A 17,157-nucleotide genomic window follows, 5' to 3' on the forward strand; every position below is an offset into this window, starting at 1 on the left:
ACATAACCATATTTAAAGTTTACAGCTGTTCAACGTCTCTGCTCTTATCGTAGCAACCTGTCGTAGGTTTAAACTGCAGCTGGATCTCTCCACCACACGTTTTCCAAGACCCAGCTCAGCTTCCGATCTGTTATTAATGTGTTTAACTCGGAGCAAAGCTGCGTTCATCTCACACTTTAGGTAGATGAACTCAACGTGACAGTAGTTCATCTACCAGTAGTAGGCACATTAACTTATTAAATAGTCTTTTTTTTTGGGGGGGGGGGGGGGGGGTTCAAAAACTAGCACAGTGCTGGAATCCTTTAAACCCTGAAATTAAACATCCATTACAAAAGCTGCTGAATAAAACAATACTTTTACTGGCTTACGATCAGAAAGTCCAGCTTATTAAGCTTTTTCACACACACACCGCTCAGTGACCTGCTCAAGCAAATTTCTAAAGCTTCTCCAAACTTTCGCTGAGCAGGTTTTGCATGTAGCCATGATGTGTTGTCTGAAGTGGTGAAAAGTTTCAGATGCCTGATCCCGACGCTCGCTCGACTTTAAAAACAAATGTAAGCCTCTGCGTGGTGCATCGTTGGTGCGTGACGCCCCTAAAGGGTACAGTATAGAATTACACTAAATAGATCTGCGACTATGAATCGGGCCCATTGTCACTGATACGTAATCTAGGAATTTCTTCAATATCGATACCGATACCAGTTTTGGTGCATCCCCAGTTGCTGTAATGTGATGCTCCAGCAAGAACAATAAGTGGTGAAGTGTGGTTTCTAAGCCTCAGGATGCTGCAGGGCAACGACGGCTACAGGAATGTACATAATGAATGAAAAAAAAAATCAACTCATGGTTGATACTCTGCCCTTCTGGTGAATAAATAAACATTTACAGGTTAAATGATCTAGATTCACTTGACCTCAGTAGGTAGTGTGATTTTTATTCTAAGGTCAGTTCAGACCCCCAAACCCAGACTTTACATTTAATACAGATTTAATTAATTCATTCATTATCTACCGCTTTGTCCATTACGGGTCGCGGGTGAGCTGGACCCTGTCCCAGCCTTTAACAGGTGAGAGGCAGGTACACCTGGACAGGTCACCAATCCATCGCAGTCAGAATTGTGGTAATTAAAACTGATCCATGGATCAGAGGGAAAATATAATGTTATGCCATTTTCTCTCTCGGATGCCTCGATGATCTCCAGACTGAAGCCGTTTCTGGTCCTTCCTTCGCTCGATTAGTTGGTTCTTCCGTACTAAACGCTGAGGCCTCATTCTCTCAGCGCCTCCTCCTGCATTGATTCAAACAGACGCTCCCGGATAATTTCCAACATTTTTTCTTTTTCTTTTTTTTCTGTGGCAGAGTCAGTTGTTAATAGAGGCCCAGCCGGTGAGATAGGGTGACATGGATGACAAGAGCTTTGTAACTGCACCCTTGATGAGAAGATGAGACCTCCACCTGCACAATGAACACCCAAAACAAGCACTCCCTTTCTTGTGCTTAAATCTTTATAAGCTCTGTTTGAAAACATAACATTTGTCTCCTATTTTTCATTATTTCTTTGGATTTAACTGTTGAAACTATCCATACTTTATTGTATAGCTGCATGTAAAAGCTCAACCATTGTAATCCCCGTCAACATCCACATAAACGTTATGTTTTCAGGACAGCCTCAGATGTCAGATTTTGAGACTAAAATGATGTAAAATGAATGTATCAATAAATATAGCAGCATAAAGGCTGAGCAGAACAAGAAAACAGAATTTATTACTAGCAGAACTTTGTAGAAATAACACACAGATCAACAGTTACCAAGCCTTTTCTCATCTGCACATCTTTCTCTCAAGTCTTGGCTTTCAGGAGAAAAATATTGCCAAAGAAAGAAACACACAACATAAACTATTTACATATTTAGACTTTTCCTCCAGCTGTTTTTTGCTATTTATGGTTATTTATGCTAATATTTACCAACTATCCTTAAAAAACCATCTACAGTTCAGCTGCTTTTTGGCGCCACTGTGCATCAGAAATGTCTTCTTGGCTTTATTTCAGCCAAAGAGGAGCTTTATTTTTCTTCTTTTCCGAACTTTCTGCTCACTGGTTGATCTTTGGCTGCTCCTGATTGGACATTATCGTCAATTTACGCTCTCTGATTGGTAGAAAGTTTGACAGGAAAGGGCTTCATCATAATTGCAGAGCACAAATAGACTTAAAAGTCTTTTTCCAAAAGACTTTTTCCACCGTGGTAAAGCTAAAGATACATTAAAAAACTCAATCTCTGTTTTTAAATAGTATTTTTTAAAAATCCTCCTCTCACGGTTCCTCCTACCTGATAGCTGGATAGATATTCTGTCTGGTTTTCTATATCAGTAGGAACCTGAACGCACCGTAAGTGATGAAGAAAATATTGTTCTTTAGTTGAAGTCTTTTTAAATATTGGACCCTGTCCTCACTGTTTGTTTTATTTTATTACAGAGTCTGTAGTTAAACTTTTGATTTACTTTTGATTTATTTTTGAAAAATAAGAAATATTTGCATAGAACCACAAAGTTGGGTCTCTGTGTAAAATGTAAATAAAAACGGAATGCAATGATTTGCAATCTCATCAACACATATTTTATTCCCAATAAAACATAAACAACATGTCAGATGTTGAAACTGAGACTTTGGGGACTGGATGGGAGCAGATGTTGCTCTGAAACCTCCATGTCATGATGTTCAGTGTGAACTGTGTTCATAGTGATTTTTTGAAGTGTTTCTGAGTTCATGCAGAAATGTCCAGTACAGAATCATGTCTAGTTTTAATCCAGTGCTGCCTGAGAACCACAAGAACACCAGGATCCAATTTGACCTTTAGCCTTGTCCTATGCACACAGAGATTCCTCCTCATTCTGAATCTTTTGATTATATTACATACTGTAGATGGTTGAATCTTCAAAGTCTTCCCAATTTTATGTTGATGAACATTATTCTGAAATTGTTTAACAGTTTTTAGACTCAGATTGTCTCAGAGGTGAACCTCTGTCCATCTTTACATCTAAGAGACTCTGCCTCTCTGAAATGCTCCTTTTATAGCTCCTTTAAAAAGTCATGTTACCGATTCGTTGTTCTTCCTGCTGTTTCTGATTTCCACCAGTTACTCTCCCAGCCTTTTGTTGCCCCTGTTCCTGCTTTTTACCGATATGCTGCTGCCATCAAATTGAAAATGAGCGTTTCTTCTATGAAAGGTTAAAATGTCTCACTTTCACCATCTGATATGTTGTTTATGTTCTATTGGGAATAAAATATGGGTTGATGAAGTTATGTTTTTAATTTATATTTCACACAACATCCCAATCTTTTTGAAATGATAATAATGTTTTGATTGCTATACGTCTTATTGGAAAATGATCTGTTTGAACTTAAACTAGTTTTTCTAACTATAAAGATGTTTTCTTACATTTTAATTCGCTTTTGGACCAGACTCATTCAGAAGTGAAAAGTATGAAAGTAGAAAAGAAAAGGTTTTCTTTCCTTTGGTTTTCCTGCAGATATTTGTGCAGACACAGAGATGTTGGGTCATGCTGCAGTGCTGTTTGCATGTTTGCATGTTTTGCATGTGCTTTGAATTTTTACTTGCAGATACTTCATACTGTGGTTGGTCTTTGCAACGTAGGGAGGGAGGAAGGGAAATGGCCCTGCCTCCTTTGTTTCTTTTGTTGTGGTGGAGGCTGAAAAGAACAGCCAACCAGAGCCGGGGGTTGTGTGGGGAGAAAGGTGGGGGTTAGATACATACCTCTGAGGGAGGGAGGAGGATATCTCCTCCCTTCCTGGTCGGGAACACAGCTGGTGTTGATGCAGAATCCTTCTTCCGCCTCCTCAGAGGCAGGACAGGTGAGTAGGTGTGGCTGCAGAGGGAGTTTCCACCATCTGGCTTCTGTATTCAAAGAAATCCTTTGAAATGAATCTTTTTAAATTTATAATAGCCACGTTTACATGGCATTTGTAATTCCCCTTTAATTCAGAATAAAAATGAAATCCTCTTTAAAATTACCTTGTAATCATCTAATTCCGAATGAAGATGACTATTATGAATTACACTTAAATTCGAAGTAAGTGGCTGGTTTATTCTGATTTTAATTCTGAATTAAATAATTACTCGATCATGTATAGGTTCATTCCGGTTTAAATTGATTCCTGTCGTTCTGCGCATGCTCGTTCCCTTGTGCTGTGGCCATGACGGTACGGTTCTCTACCTCCCGTCTCCTCAGCTGTCAAGTAGTGAGCTAGTGTGGAGCTGCAGCTTCAAATCTAGAATCAAAATCAAAGTGAAAACAGTTCTTATTATGTGGTCTTCCAGGTTGTAGACGAAAAGAAAAGAAGCAGGAACTGGAGTTTATGTCTGGTAGACATGAATACGTCCCCGTCCAATCTGAACCCTTCCCAACCTCCCGATCTTAAGCAGAATCGAATAAAGACAATTAAACGTGATTTCTGTGTTAATCTTAATTTGGAATTTTACCATTTCCATGTAAGAACGAAGGAGAATACAAAATCGTTAATTTTGATCTGTAGATAAAATCCCCATCCTCTTAAAATGTATTATACAGAAAACTAACATTATGTCATTAAACTTGTATTTAAAAAGTCACAATAATTCAGTAATTAAATTTTCTGTATTTTCGATTAGGTGTGAATTTGATTAATCGATTTAAGTAAAAATAGTGGAAAAAATATTAATCTGACATTTGTTTATGGCAGTTTTTGGGAGGGGACCTTTTTGCCCTCCAATGAGCCAGAAGGGTATTAAATTTGTCCAGGGTTCCAGACTGCGACCAAATGGTCGCATTTTGCGACTAAAATGTGAGGCAGTGCGAGTGAATTTTTCATCTACTCGCGCAATGGTGACCAACACATTTGCCGGTCTTTTTCTTGTAGTTGTTATAAATGAATTTATTTTGTCGCTAACAAACTTTGCTTCCCTCTTCAGCCCAGTAGTTCATAATAATACGCAAATTAGCTGCTGGTTTGCCGACTCAAACTAACTTCAATACGAGAAAAGGAGACGAACACCAACGAATAAGACGACAGCCAATGTGCGTGTGAGCGGGAACGAACAACCACTGTGATTGGCTTATGTGTGTAAAGAGGCGGGTCTTTGGGGAATTTATTAGCCCTCAGTTTTGCCAACTTAGCGACTTTGTCGCTATATTTAGCGAGTTTTCAGACCCTTCTAGCGACTTTAAATGAAAGCGACTAGCGACAAATCTAGCGACTTTTTCTGGTATTATTGGAGACTTTTGGAGACTGACGTGAATGAACGTAGTTTACTCTTCCCAATGAGGGGCGGTGCTGTGCAGACCCTCTCATACGAGGCTTGGTCTTCTTGCAGCAGCTGCATTCAGAGCAGACGACGTTCTCCTCTGTTTCATGACCAGGCTGAAAATGAAATGTACAAAGCTGCTGCTGGAGTATTTTACGCTGGTTTACCGTCAGAGTAATGTCTGTTAGTGTTGTTACATGTTGTAGACTCCTAATTAAAAAACAAAACACTTAAAAAAAACTGAAATAAAAAAAGAAAATATTGACAGAATTATTTTTTTATTTATTTATGCTGTACTAAACATTGTTTTGGTTGTCTTTTTATCAATTTTTGCCTTTCCCACTGCATCCATCTCTATGGCAGCATCCTTTACAACTGTATGTACCAGGCTAATTATGCTAATTAGCGACTTTTAGGACAGCCAATAGCTGCTGTTCTTACTGAGGAGTGGGAACAGTGGCTGGAGAGGAGCATCAGTCCCTGTAGCTGTTTATTGCCAGGAACTACATGGACAAGTCATACCATGCCCTGTGGGGGATGATGGGGACAAAGTTGCCGTTCTGCTTTGACTACAAAGTAAAAATCAAATCAAATCATCAAATCTGATTTGATTTGACAAGTTCTATGTCTACTTGTTTTTTAGTAGTGCGACCAGTAAGATGTTTTTTTTATGTTGTGTCAACTGCTGCACAATAAAACACTGTAATTTCTGAATTTATTGTTCAAGTATTTATCAATAACACAGTGAAAAACGAAAGGAAATGTGAATGTTTGCTATGCCAGGCGATTTCAGTGTGTGCCCCTAAATTTTCTGCTTGCGCTCCTAAAAATTTAAGTTAGGGGCCACTGTGCTCCTCGTAAAAAATCTTAGTCTGGAGCCCTGCTGTCTCCATGTGTCCTGTTCACCTTTGAGAAAAACTTTAACTGGAATTTCAAAGTTCTTCTAGAGAACCATTTTCTTAAAAAAGAAAAAAAAAAAAATCCTCCCATTTGAGGAAACTCAACCTAAATGTGGAGCCCAGAAATGGAGGGAAAAATTACCTGAATGCACATTGAAGTCCATAATGACCCACAGGGGTTAAATATCAGGACGGGCTGGCAGATTTTAGGGAGGGTGGTGTCGGTGAAAGGCTCTTTCTGAATCGTTCTTCACATAACTTTGTTGTGATCGTACAAGGAGCCTTTCATCCTGGATTATGAATTTAAAAAGAGCTGATTTTGAGGCATGTTTCAAACTGAATATGACCTACACAGTGTCAGGGGATGAAATAAGTTTTTCTGCTTATACAATGTGTTTTTGTGTGTGTGTTTTTTGTTGCACACAGAAAAGCAGGAAAAGCTGCGTTTTGAAATGCAGCCAGTGAACTGTTGCCAAGTGGCAACTATGAAAGCTGCTGGAGAAGAGTGAACTCTCAGTTTCCCTAGAAACGCCCTTTTTCTCAAGACAGGTCCTTCTAAATTGACTCACCCCCCTCTACGCCCTTCAAATGTTCCTGGGGGGGATGGGGACTCTACTCTGGGAAAAGGGGTGGGTTTTGTGGGAGGCCAGAGACAAGTGCAGGACAGGCATGTTAAAAGTTTCAGACTGGCTGCTGCTGGACTCCACAGTGGTCCTGGGAGGTCTGAGACTGGTTTGTCCATCTTAAGGTACGCCACGCTACCTAGATTAAAATGTTATTTGGCCGGGGGGACAAAGAAATTAAATAAATGAAAAAAGGAAATGTTTTGCAGTGCTGTCATGAGAAGTTAATTATTTTTTCAGGATTGTGTAGAACAAAATCAAAGATGAAAAACTGGAATCTTCTCACAGGTGGAATTAAACATTTCTCCGGATCATGAGGATGCATAAACTGCTGATTTTGGTCTGCCAAGCAGAAATATTGGGGGGAAAAATAAAGAAGAAATGTACTCAGACTGACTAAATGAATCTTCTGAAACATCTCTTCTCAGTTCTTGCACAATAAACTAGCAGTAGCTCCCTGATGGAAACTTTATTAACATAACTGCTTTTCTGCGCCATTTTAATATTTTTCTATCTTGACCTCATTTTTGACAATTTAGTTAAAAAAGAAATTTTACAGAAATAGTGAAACTTTTTTTATTTCATATTGAAAAATGTGACGGTGACACGGTGATTTTTAAGAGAAACACTTAGTTTAAAGTTTAGTTTAGTCTGTGGCTTGATTTTCCATGTTTTCTGGTTTATGTGTAGTGTTTAAACAAAAGCTAAAAATAAGAGGTTTGCGTATGTTCTAGTGTTTTTATGCAGAAGGAACTCTCAAAGCTGGCAACAACATAGTTTCCAGATTAACTTGCATGGTCAAATTCTCCAGTCATTGTGTTTCAGGTAGACTATGCACGTTGTATAATGTGACCATATTATAAGCAGAAATTTCTGCACTGAATGGAAGAGCTCCTAACTAATGCAAGGCGGGAATATTTGGTAAACCTGGGTATGCACTGAGGAATAATACAAGAAGAGAGAAGAAGACACGTAAGGACACCAGCAGCCTAAATGGGCTAAATGAACGGGCGCTGGTAGCTAGCAGCTTGCTGCCAGGGCTGGACTCGGCTAAGTGGGCTCAGTGAAGTTTAGGTAGATTGCTGGCTGCTAGTGTCTTTTTTATCTTCTCAGCCTTTTTAAGTAGAAGGTGACCAATCCCCAGGTGCGAGCAGCAGTACGAGCCTCTCATTTGGTGCTGAGTGGGGATTCGGGTAGTGTAAAGGTAGCTGGTGGGTGAATATACAGGAATGACCTCACCCTCTCGCCAGAAAGCTGCTCATCCACCTCGGTCTGCCTTGGTGATGGGTGCAACGTTTCCTCAGGCTCTTTAATGTGTCCATTACACTTCCCTTCCTGAGCCACCCAGCAGTTTGCTGGAACATCTTTTAGGGCAACTGAAAGTCCTTCTCCGTCACTTTGTCAAATTCTTCCCATGTGGAGGTTTTGCTGCAGCTCTTTCAACCATCTGTCAGGTGCTACAGGTCACCTCCTAGCTTTCTTCAGTCATCAGTCTTTTGACATGCACAGAATTTCTTCAACCGGATTACAGTTCTGATCTGGCCTGTACTGTTTACATGGAGCCTGAAAAAGTTATTCTGATCATGACGTGCGTTTACATTACTGGTGGCAAACTTCAATCATGTCAGGATTCTGATTTAGATGGTCACGATGGGAGTAAATAACGAATGTTGATGAGTCTTTTTTCCCTGTGTGCCTACATGAACACGACTACCTACCAAGTGAAAACATGTAACAAATTTAAACATGCATCGTATAAAGGGAAAATATTGTAAAGAAAGTATCTCATGTACCACCATCTATGTGGCCCAGTATCTGTCAGAAAACTAGCTTTTGAGACATTTGTAAGGATAATGATACAAACTATCCAGGAACAGATGCATCTAACTGCAGAGAAATGTACTAACTGATGTGCAGATTGATGTTAAATGACGATGATGTTTTTAAGGGAATACTACCATTCACTGACTTAAAGACTTTCAGAAATCACATGTGTAGTTGTCTAACACGGGAATGTTAAATAAAGAATTTCATTCATGTTTATGGCTCGTTTAATTCACAAAGCCATCCAAACTGGGATCTGAAGATAAGTTTTTCACCGTTTTCTGCAATTCTGTGGTTTCAGGAGCTGTTGTTACCCTTGTGTTGTCCTGTTGGTATCCATGTACAAACAGTAAACCTGTGTTTGTGCAACTTATCATTTCTTTACTCAGGACATTTCCTGTTGGTTCACCCTCCCACAGCCAGGGAAGGGTCAGCGAACACAGGGCTCTCTTTCCAAGCATTGACATGATGCTCAGGCCAGATTTAGTGTTCGTAGCTTCACTGGTAGATTGATAGTCGTCCAGTTGGGAGGTCTGTCATTTGATGAATTGACAGAAACCCCAGTGACCCTGCATCACTCGTTGGTTGGTGGTATCATGCATGATGCAGGGCTACAGTTTCTGTTTATGGAACAAGAAGTGATGGATGAGCTATCAATGGCTTTGTTGAACTTGGTTGAGTTTGTTGAGGATGAGTGTATAAATCAGTGTTTATACTACCATTATATCACCATTATTATGTATTTATCCATGTACTGTGTTTTAGTGAGGTCAGTGAGCCTGTGGAGCAACGGTAGTGGAGTAGGTCATGTCTATCCTGGTAACCTGGAAATTTCCTGCAACAGTCATTAATTAATGATGCATGTCCCTCTAATCGCTATCACTTATATAGGCAACAGTTTCTCAGGAATGATAGTGTTTCACCCAGTGAGGTAAATTGTGATGGATATTTTAACCTTTAGATGAATTACGGATTTAATCCAGGTATTTACATCCCATCCAGGAGATTTATAATCCAGCCACAAAATGTAATGTTACTTTAAGGATTCTATATGGTAAAATCCAAAATGAGTGATCTATGATAACATTATTTTATCACATTTTCACTACTATGTTGCTCAGAGACCTCGGTTTTCACCCAGAAATTATGATGAAGCCACTTGCTGTCAAGCTGTCCACCAATCAGAGCTAAAATTGACAGTAATGTTCAGACTGATGAGTAAACAGACTAGTTATGATGTAGGAAACACACTTTCACTGTCTCTACCCCCAATACACTTAGATTTCTCCCCAATACTGCAATGTTCTTGTGCATGTGGACTTATATATCCACTTATACTTGTATATTTTGGTTATATCCGCACATTGTGCAAAAAACTGCGTCGTTTCCATCTTTTCAATGTCGTCTGTTAAAAATACTTAAAAGAATCTGTAACATGAGTTTTCAGAAGTGGACGTTAATGTATCAGATCTGATTATTACAGTAGTCTGATTACTCCCCGATATTGGATTTTAATCGTCATGTTTGGTGGCTAGGGCCCGACCAATATGGATTTTTTTGAGGCCGATTCCGATATTTGACAGAAAAAAGTTCTAATTACCAGTTATTTGGACGATTTAAAAAAAAAAAAAAAAAAAAAAGAATAAAGAAACTTAATTTTTGGTTCGTTAATGCTTACATCACCACTTTAAAACAGAAGAATTTATAAAAATATGCAACAAAGCATTAAATAACTGGGAAATTAAAATATATAACCTTAAAAAGTTGGTCTATAAATAAATTGTATAAATGAATGGTAAGTTAATTAAATATTTCTACTCTTATTTTGAAGTGTGAAGCACTGGAACAGGATGTGCATGTAAAATGTTAAAGCAACGTTGACGTGCTATTATGGCAGCAAGTCAACGTTGCTTTAACATTTTACATGCACATCCTGTTCCAGTGCTTCACACTTCAAAATAAGAGTAGCGGGGGAGTTTAATGTATGCTGATATCTCAAATCCTGCCACCATATGAGTTTGATTCTATTCAGGATCCAGTGATTGGTATTGCTATAAATGATAGAACATTAAACCAATCACCTCCAGTCAGATCTCAAAAAGCAGGTAAAATATCTAAATCAAATTTTCTTACAGATGGAGATGTTTATTCATTAATTACTTCTCCACACATGTTTAATCCTGCTGTGTCTCATGTCGGGAGGTGATCCTTACACAGGATACGTCCGGTCATGTCGCCAGTCAGTCACAGCAGATAGAAATATGTTAAAGCTTTCATGTTTGGTTTTCATTCAGAATGATTATTGTTAGCTCTGAAAAATATATCCACGTTGGGTTTTTATGGTCATAACTGTCCTTCTTACTTCCTTTAACTCTGGACTGAATTTCAGTTGTAAAAAAATAACTGGGACACAAAACTGTGAATCATCAGACTGCCGTGATGCTGTCCCTCCAGGCTTTATTGATAACACATGTCCACTGTGCTGCCTATTGATCATACACTACAACTGATTATTATAATGACCCAATGACCTGGTGACCAGGGAAGCAGGAGGCAATCAAACATAGTGGCCTCATTTACATCTTCCTATCATGTACATCCTGACAGCTGACATAAATCCACTGTCCACTTTATCAGGTCCACCTACTACTATCAGGTTGGATCCCTTTCCAGAACTGCCTTAATTCTTGGTGTCATAGATTCAGCAAGGTTTGGAAACCTTCAAAGATTTTGCTCCATATTGACATGACAGCATCACACAGTTGCTGCAGGTTTGTCGGCTGCATCCATGATTAGAATCTCCCGTTCCACCACATCCCAAAGTTGCTCTGTTGGGCTGAGATCTGGTGGCTGTGGAGGCCGTTGGAGGACAGTGAACTCATTGTCATGTTCTAGAAAGCAGGTGGAGATGATTTGTGACATGGTGCATTATCCTGCTGGAAGTAGCATCAGAAGATGCTCCACTGTGGTCATAAAGGGATGGACATTGTCAGCAATACTCGTTCTAAAGAAGAAGGGTTACCTTTGATCCAAGTCAGGAAGGATCTGTGCTTTCACATTGTTTCCATCAAATTCTGACCCTGCCAGCTGAAATGGAGACTCATGAGACCATTGAACTTCAGCAAGTCATCTTCACCATGTCTACATGACTACCTGTGATGAGTTGTGATGTGATTGGCTGGTTAGATATTTGTGTTAACAGGAAGTTGAACAGGTGGAGCTGATAAAGTGGACGGTGATTTTAGATTAAAATAAAGATAAAAATGCATTTTTCTGTATTGGTTGACCATCATTTTGCCAACTAATCTTGGCTGGTAAAGTTTTCACAAACATAAAAATCTGTATTAAATAGTGAAATACTTCATTGTAGATTCCTTTAATTTAGCTTTAATCTTTACTAAAGGCTTAGTTGGTTCCTAAAAGTGGTCTTTGTAACGTTTAACCACTTAAATAAATGTAATCTTTCAACTCATCCTGAATGACCTCAGGTGGTGTATTTTGATGTAGAGGAGAAGTGACTCTACTCTTGAGACCCGACGGGCTGAATAAGCTCCTCAACCTGTCCAGCCTTTCTAAGGACGTCTCGTGTCATTCATTACTACCTACAGTTCATGACCTAAGGTGGAAGACAGATGAACAAGTAAATCCACATCTTTGTCTTCGGGCTCAGCTCCCTCCACCACAACAGAGCGGTCCAGTGTCCACATCACTAAGTAGTAAGCAATCAGCTTTTTATAAGTCCCACATCTTCCAAACCAGCATGCTTGGTTTGGAACATGGTTTCCAACGTAGACTGAAACAAGTCAGGGTCATTTTGGTCATTCTTATTCAAAAATGCCCTCAGTTAACAGTATTTGTTAGCAACACACTTTTCTATAAATCACATGGAAATATCTTGTGAACATCTTGGTGTTGATTTGTTAAGTAGAATTTAATAAGATTTGTGGTTGAATTAAAGTGAAAACTTGATCCAATATGTTGGTTTCCATAGCTAGGTAATTATTTCTATGATTTGTTTTTTATGAATACATTTATAAATGTGGATCATATAATGTGTTTGTTATAATCCAGTTCTAATTGGGCTATAAGGAATTAGACTGAATTATAATTAGACTTTAAAAATGTCATGAGATGATATGATTGAAGTATAAGTCAATGGCTTCCATACTTTCCTTGGAAGTGTTCTTATGCACTGAATAGGCACATATCCGTGCATCGACACGGTTGATAAATGAGGACCCTGGAAAGCTTTATGGTTGGTAACTGGACCTGGTACTTACTTCCCTCCAGCTAAATTGGTTATCAAGTTGTTTAGTCTTTGATATAACAGGTCAACTGGAAAAACCTCAATACTAACAAGCTGAAAGGGAACAAATATTGAAATAGACAAACTTGGGGGAATAAATCAATTTCTCTTCCTGAGCTTGTGTTACTGGAACATGGGCAGTAGTCCAGTTACAACACCAGTTCTAAAAATGTTGGTTCTCTGTGTAAAATTCAAAACAGAATTCAAGTATTTCCTGATGTCATCAGCCAGGATTTTATTACCAATAGAAAATAAAGAACAAATCAGATGTTGAAAGTAAGAAATTTTGTCATTTCATGGAACATTTTGGCTAATTTTGAATTTGGTGGCAGCAACACATCTGTAAAAAGTGTGATGAGACCAGTTGCTGGAGTTTTAGGAGAAGAATGCTGTCTCATTCTGGTCTAAGCTTCACAGATGTGGAAGCTGCCCACGCCAGAGGCACTAATGCAGCCCCATCCCATCAGAGATGCAGCTTTTCACCTGTCCACTGATAACAAGCTGGATGCTCCCGCTCCTCTTTAGTCTGCAGGACACGGCATCCATAGTTACCAGAAAGAATTTCACATTTTGATTCATCTGACCACAGAAAAGTTTTCCACTTTGGTCCAGAGAAGACAGTGGTGTTTCTGGATCCTGTTCACATATGGCTTCAGGGTGAACTGCGTTCATAGACGCTGATTTCTGCAAGTGTTCCTGAGCCCATGCAGTGGTTTCCAGTAGAGAATCATGTCTGGTTTTAATGCAGTACTGCCTGAGGGCCCAAGAACACCAGCATCCAGTTTGACCTTCAACCTTTTCCCATGCACACAGAGATTCCTCCTAATTCTCAGAATCTTTTGATGAAATTATAAACTGTAGATGTTAGATCTTCAAAGTCTTTACAGTTTTAAGTTCGGGAACATTTTCTGAAATTGTTCCACAATATTTAGACCCAGTTTGTACCAGATTGGTGAACCTCTGTACATATTTTCTTCTGAGAGACTCTGCCTCTCTGAAATGCTCCAGTTGTTTTTGATCTGTACCAATTACTTTTCCACCCATTTGTTGCTCCTGTTCCTACTTTTTACGTGTGTTGCTGCCGTGAAATTCAAAATGATTTCAAGAAATGGTAAAATATCTCATTTTAAACATCTGTTATGTTGTTTTTGTTCTATCGGGAATGAACAATGGGTTGATTAGATTTGTTTTTATTCACATTTCCTGACTTTCTGGGAACTGAGGTTGTAATTGGTGTAACTGTATATGCAAACTTACCAAGTATCAGGGTATATAAAAAAATGCAGTTAATGTTTGCTAAGAATGGTACACTTTCTAGATAAAATGTATTTGGAAGAAATATGAACCGATAATAGTTTAGTATGAGTCTAATATTAAAGAGGACTTTAATTCACTAACTTCAGCCTCAAAGTTGCAGTGAGCAGCTACTATATGCTAAAGACTGACTTAAATTGACTCGTTTCTCTACTGAGTTAAAAACAGTTATAGTTGAAAATCTCCTACAAACAATTCTGATATGTATTTACACAAATGTTCAGCAGCAGGGAGAAGGTCACAGTAACAAAATCAAATTTTAATCCTTATATTAATCCTAGAGCAGAATTTTAAAACAGAAATAAGACAAAAATTATTTGAGGTAAAAATCATTTTAGTTGTTTGGCTCTTTTTTAAAATAAGATGGTCCTGCGGTGGGGAAATGACTAAAAAACAAAAATGGCTCAAAGTTACATAGAAAATAAATAATATGATGATAATAAAAAGGATCCAACACTAGCTTCGTTAACATGGCGCACTTTTAATCTGATCGATCGTCCAATACGAATAAAAAAAGTGTAAACATGTCAGCTGTTTTCAGTCTGATCGAGAGGGGTGATTTAAACCTCTTCACGATCGGATCAGCAGGAAGAAATAACGACAACGACACTCATTCAAATCGTTTGGTGTGTATGTCGTTTCTGTGCATGCTTGAACCATGTGGGGGTTACGTGACGAAGTGAGTTTCAGGGAACACTGGCGGATACAATGTTTTCATTAAAATCTGAACAAGTTAAGGATTATTGTGCATTTTGGCATAAAAAAAAAAAAAAATTCTTCTTTCAAACTAGTAGGCACTGCACATGTCAAACATCTTATTAAATCGGTAAAAACAACTGATCACTTTATCTAGCTCCCGTTTAAACATGTCAGCAGGAATCTCTGATCAGATTCATTTCAATCAGATAGATTAAATATTTGTCCATGTAAACGTAGCTGTTGGGCATCTAGTTGAACAGCTGCCCCAAGTACAGAAGCTCCAGCTCCTCGGTGCAGACAGCCCAGGTTTAAGTGACGGCCTAAAAAAGAAAAAAGGAACCAACATGACCAAAAAAAAAAGTAATAAACAGTAACAGTTTTATCTCAAAGATATTGATAGCATTAAAAAAAAAAGAGGAAAGAAAGAAAATGTTATTTTAAGGTCAGTTAGTGACATATGCTACATAACAAAATGTAAAGCAGTGACGGTTGTTCTAGTTATTTAGTCTTCAGGAAGGAGGAACCTGTGACACGACGAGTCCATACTTTCACTTTCACGCTGTAGCATCTTATCACTGTTGAGGTAATATGTCAGGTATGAAAGGCCCACTGCCATTTATTACCACTTACTACACAATATTTATGTCAAAAGGTAATTTAAACTACTTTTTATGAAATGAATCAAAATGTATAAAATATGCCCATTATAGTGAGACCCAGTATATGCAGTCCTTAAAACCCTGCTTTTACAGTCTTTTCCCATTCAGGAATAACCCTTCCCTCTGTAATCAATTCCTGGAGAGTAAAGAAAGGTAATGAGAAAAGCATGAAAAAGCACCATCCAGTACCTGCCATCGTTAGGCTATAGATCCATGTTGTTTTTATAAATTAGTAATGAACTTCTGCAGAACTTTGATAAGACCTGTGAATGATTGCATAAACAGCTCCACTCTTTTTTGCAGCAATGCTGTTTAATGAAACTAAGAAAACTTTGTTTCATTAAAGTTTTAAAATCTAGTATGAATGCTTTATTCTGTGTTGTATAGGTGCTGCGAATGAATAACTGTGTTTCCACTACAGTTTTTCACAAAATAAAAGGGTATTTCTAAACTTTTAATAAAGTGCAATTACAATGTGGAGGTGTTTCCATTGGATGGTGTTTAGCGCATTAGCTGTTATTCTTAATAATAATAATAATATTAAACTTTATTTCTTGGCGCCTTTCTACACCCAAGGTCACTGTACACAAAAGGAAAAAATAAATAAATAAAAATAAATTACATAAGAGTTAAAATCTCGTCTCGCGAGACTCCACTTTAAGGAGAATGGAGATTTCTAATTCGTTAAAACTCTGGATTTCTTCGCTAACAAGGATGGCAGTTATGTTCTTTTCTTAAATTATTTGTAAAAAGATTTCTGTCTCCTGCAGCGTCTCCTCAAACCGCACCATCTTTATTTGACATGAACTGGTGTACATGTGAAGTGTTTCCATTACACATTTGTGATATACTTCCATATCAGCATGTCTGAAAAACCACCTCCATGAGGACGTAAAAACTTTTTAGTGATATTTGAGAAGTATTTTTCAAAATTTAAGTGTTTCCATTACCAGTTTTTTATTGCAATATTTAGGTTTTACACAGTTCTAGGGGTAATGGAAATGCACCTATTCAGTGCAGAAGACATTTTCTCTGGTGTGATTTTGCAGATCATCTGGTATATGTAGAAATATTTACAGAACATCCAAAAATTCTTAAAATGTGTTTTTTGTTTTTTTCTTTTATTAGTTTGAGTTGGCACACTGCGGAGTGCTTCCTAGCAAAGTTCCCACTGTTTTCTTAATTTTAGATGAAATGAGGAGTTTGAGTTGAGGGTTAAGGTAAAAACCAGTTTGTCTTCATTTCTGTGAGAGGTTGCTGGGCTGGAGTTTTATTTAGGACCTGCATATATTTATTCCAAAGGAGCAGAGAGGGTGGAAAAGCTTCAGTTTTTGGTGTATAATTATAGAGTGACTGTGTCCAAAGACACACTGTCAATGTTGATTTTAAGATGGTAAAGCTTGAAAATCATAGAAATTGTGGTATATTTTGTTCTGTGACTTTTTTCTAGTTTATTGTCAATGTCTTCCTCCACCACTGAATATAAAAATACTGAGATGCCACTGAAGTTGCCATGTGTTCGTTTACTTGAAGT

The 17,157-nt window shown here is 38.2% G+C and overlaps 1 protein-coding gene across 5 annotated transcripts in view; it reads left to right on the forward strand.

Annotated features, from left to right (window-relative positions):
* The window catches only part of plxnb1b (plexin b1b), a 132,669-nt gene that overhangs the window by 10,513 nt on the left and 104,999 nt on the right, over positions 1-17,157 (forward strand). Inside the window, exon 1 of one of the 5 annotated variants that reach the window (XM_041979795.1) lies at positions 6,922-6,946. The exons of the other annotated variants lie outside the window; for them this stretch is intronic. The gene's annotated coding sequence lies outside the window, so the exon portion shown is untranslated. Of the gene's footprint in view, positions 1-6,921; positions 6,947-17,157 lie in introns of those variants that run through there. 5 annotated transcript variants of the gene reach the window in all.

Source organism: Melanotaenia boesemani, chromosome 3, assembly GCF_017639745.1.
Source record: "Melanotaenia boesemani isolate fMelBoe1 chromosome 3, fMelBoe1.pri, whole genome shotgun sequence".
Taxonomy (NCBI): Eukaryota; Metazoa; Chordata; class Actinopteri; order Atheriniformes; family Melanotaeniidae; genus Melanotaenia; species Melanotaenia boesemani.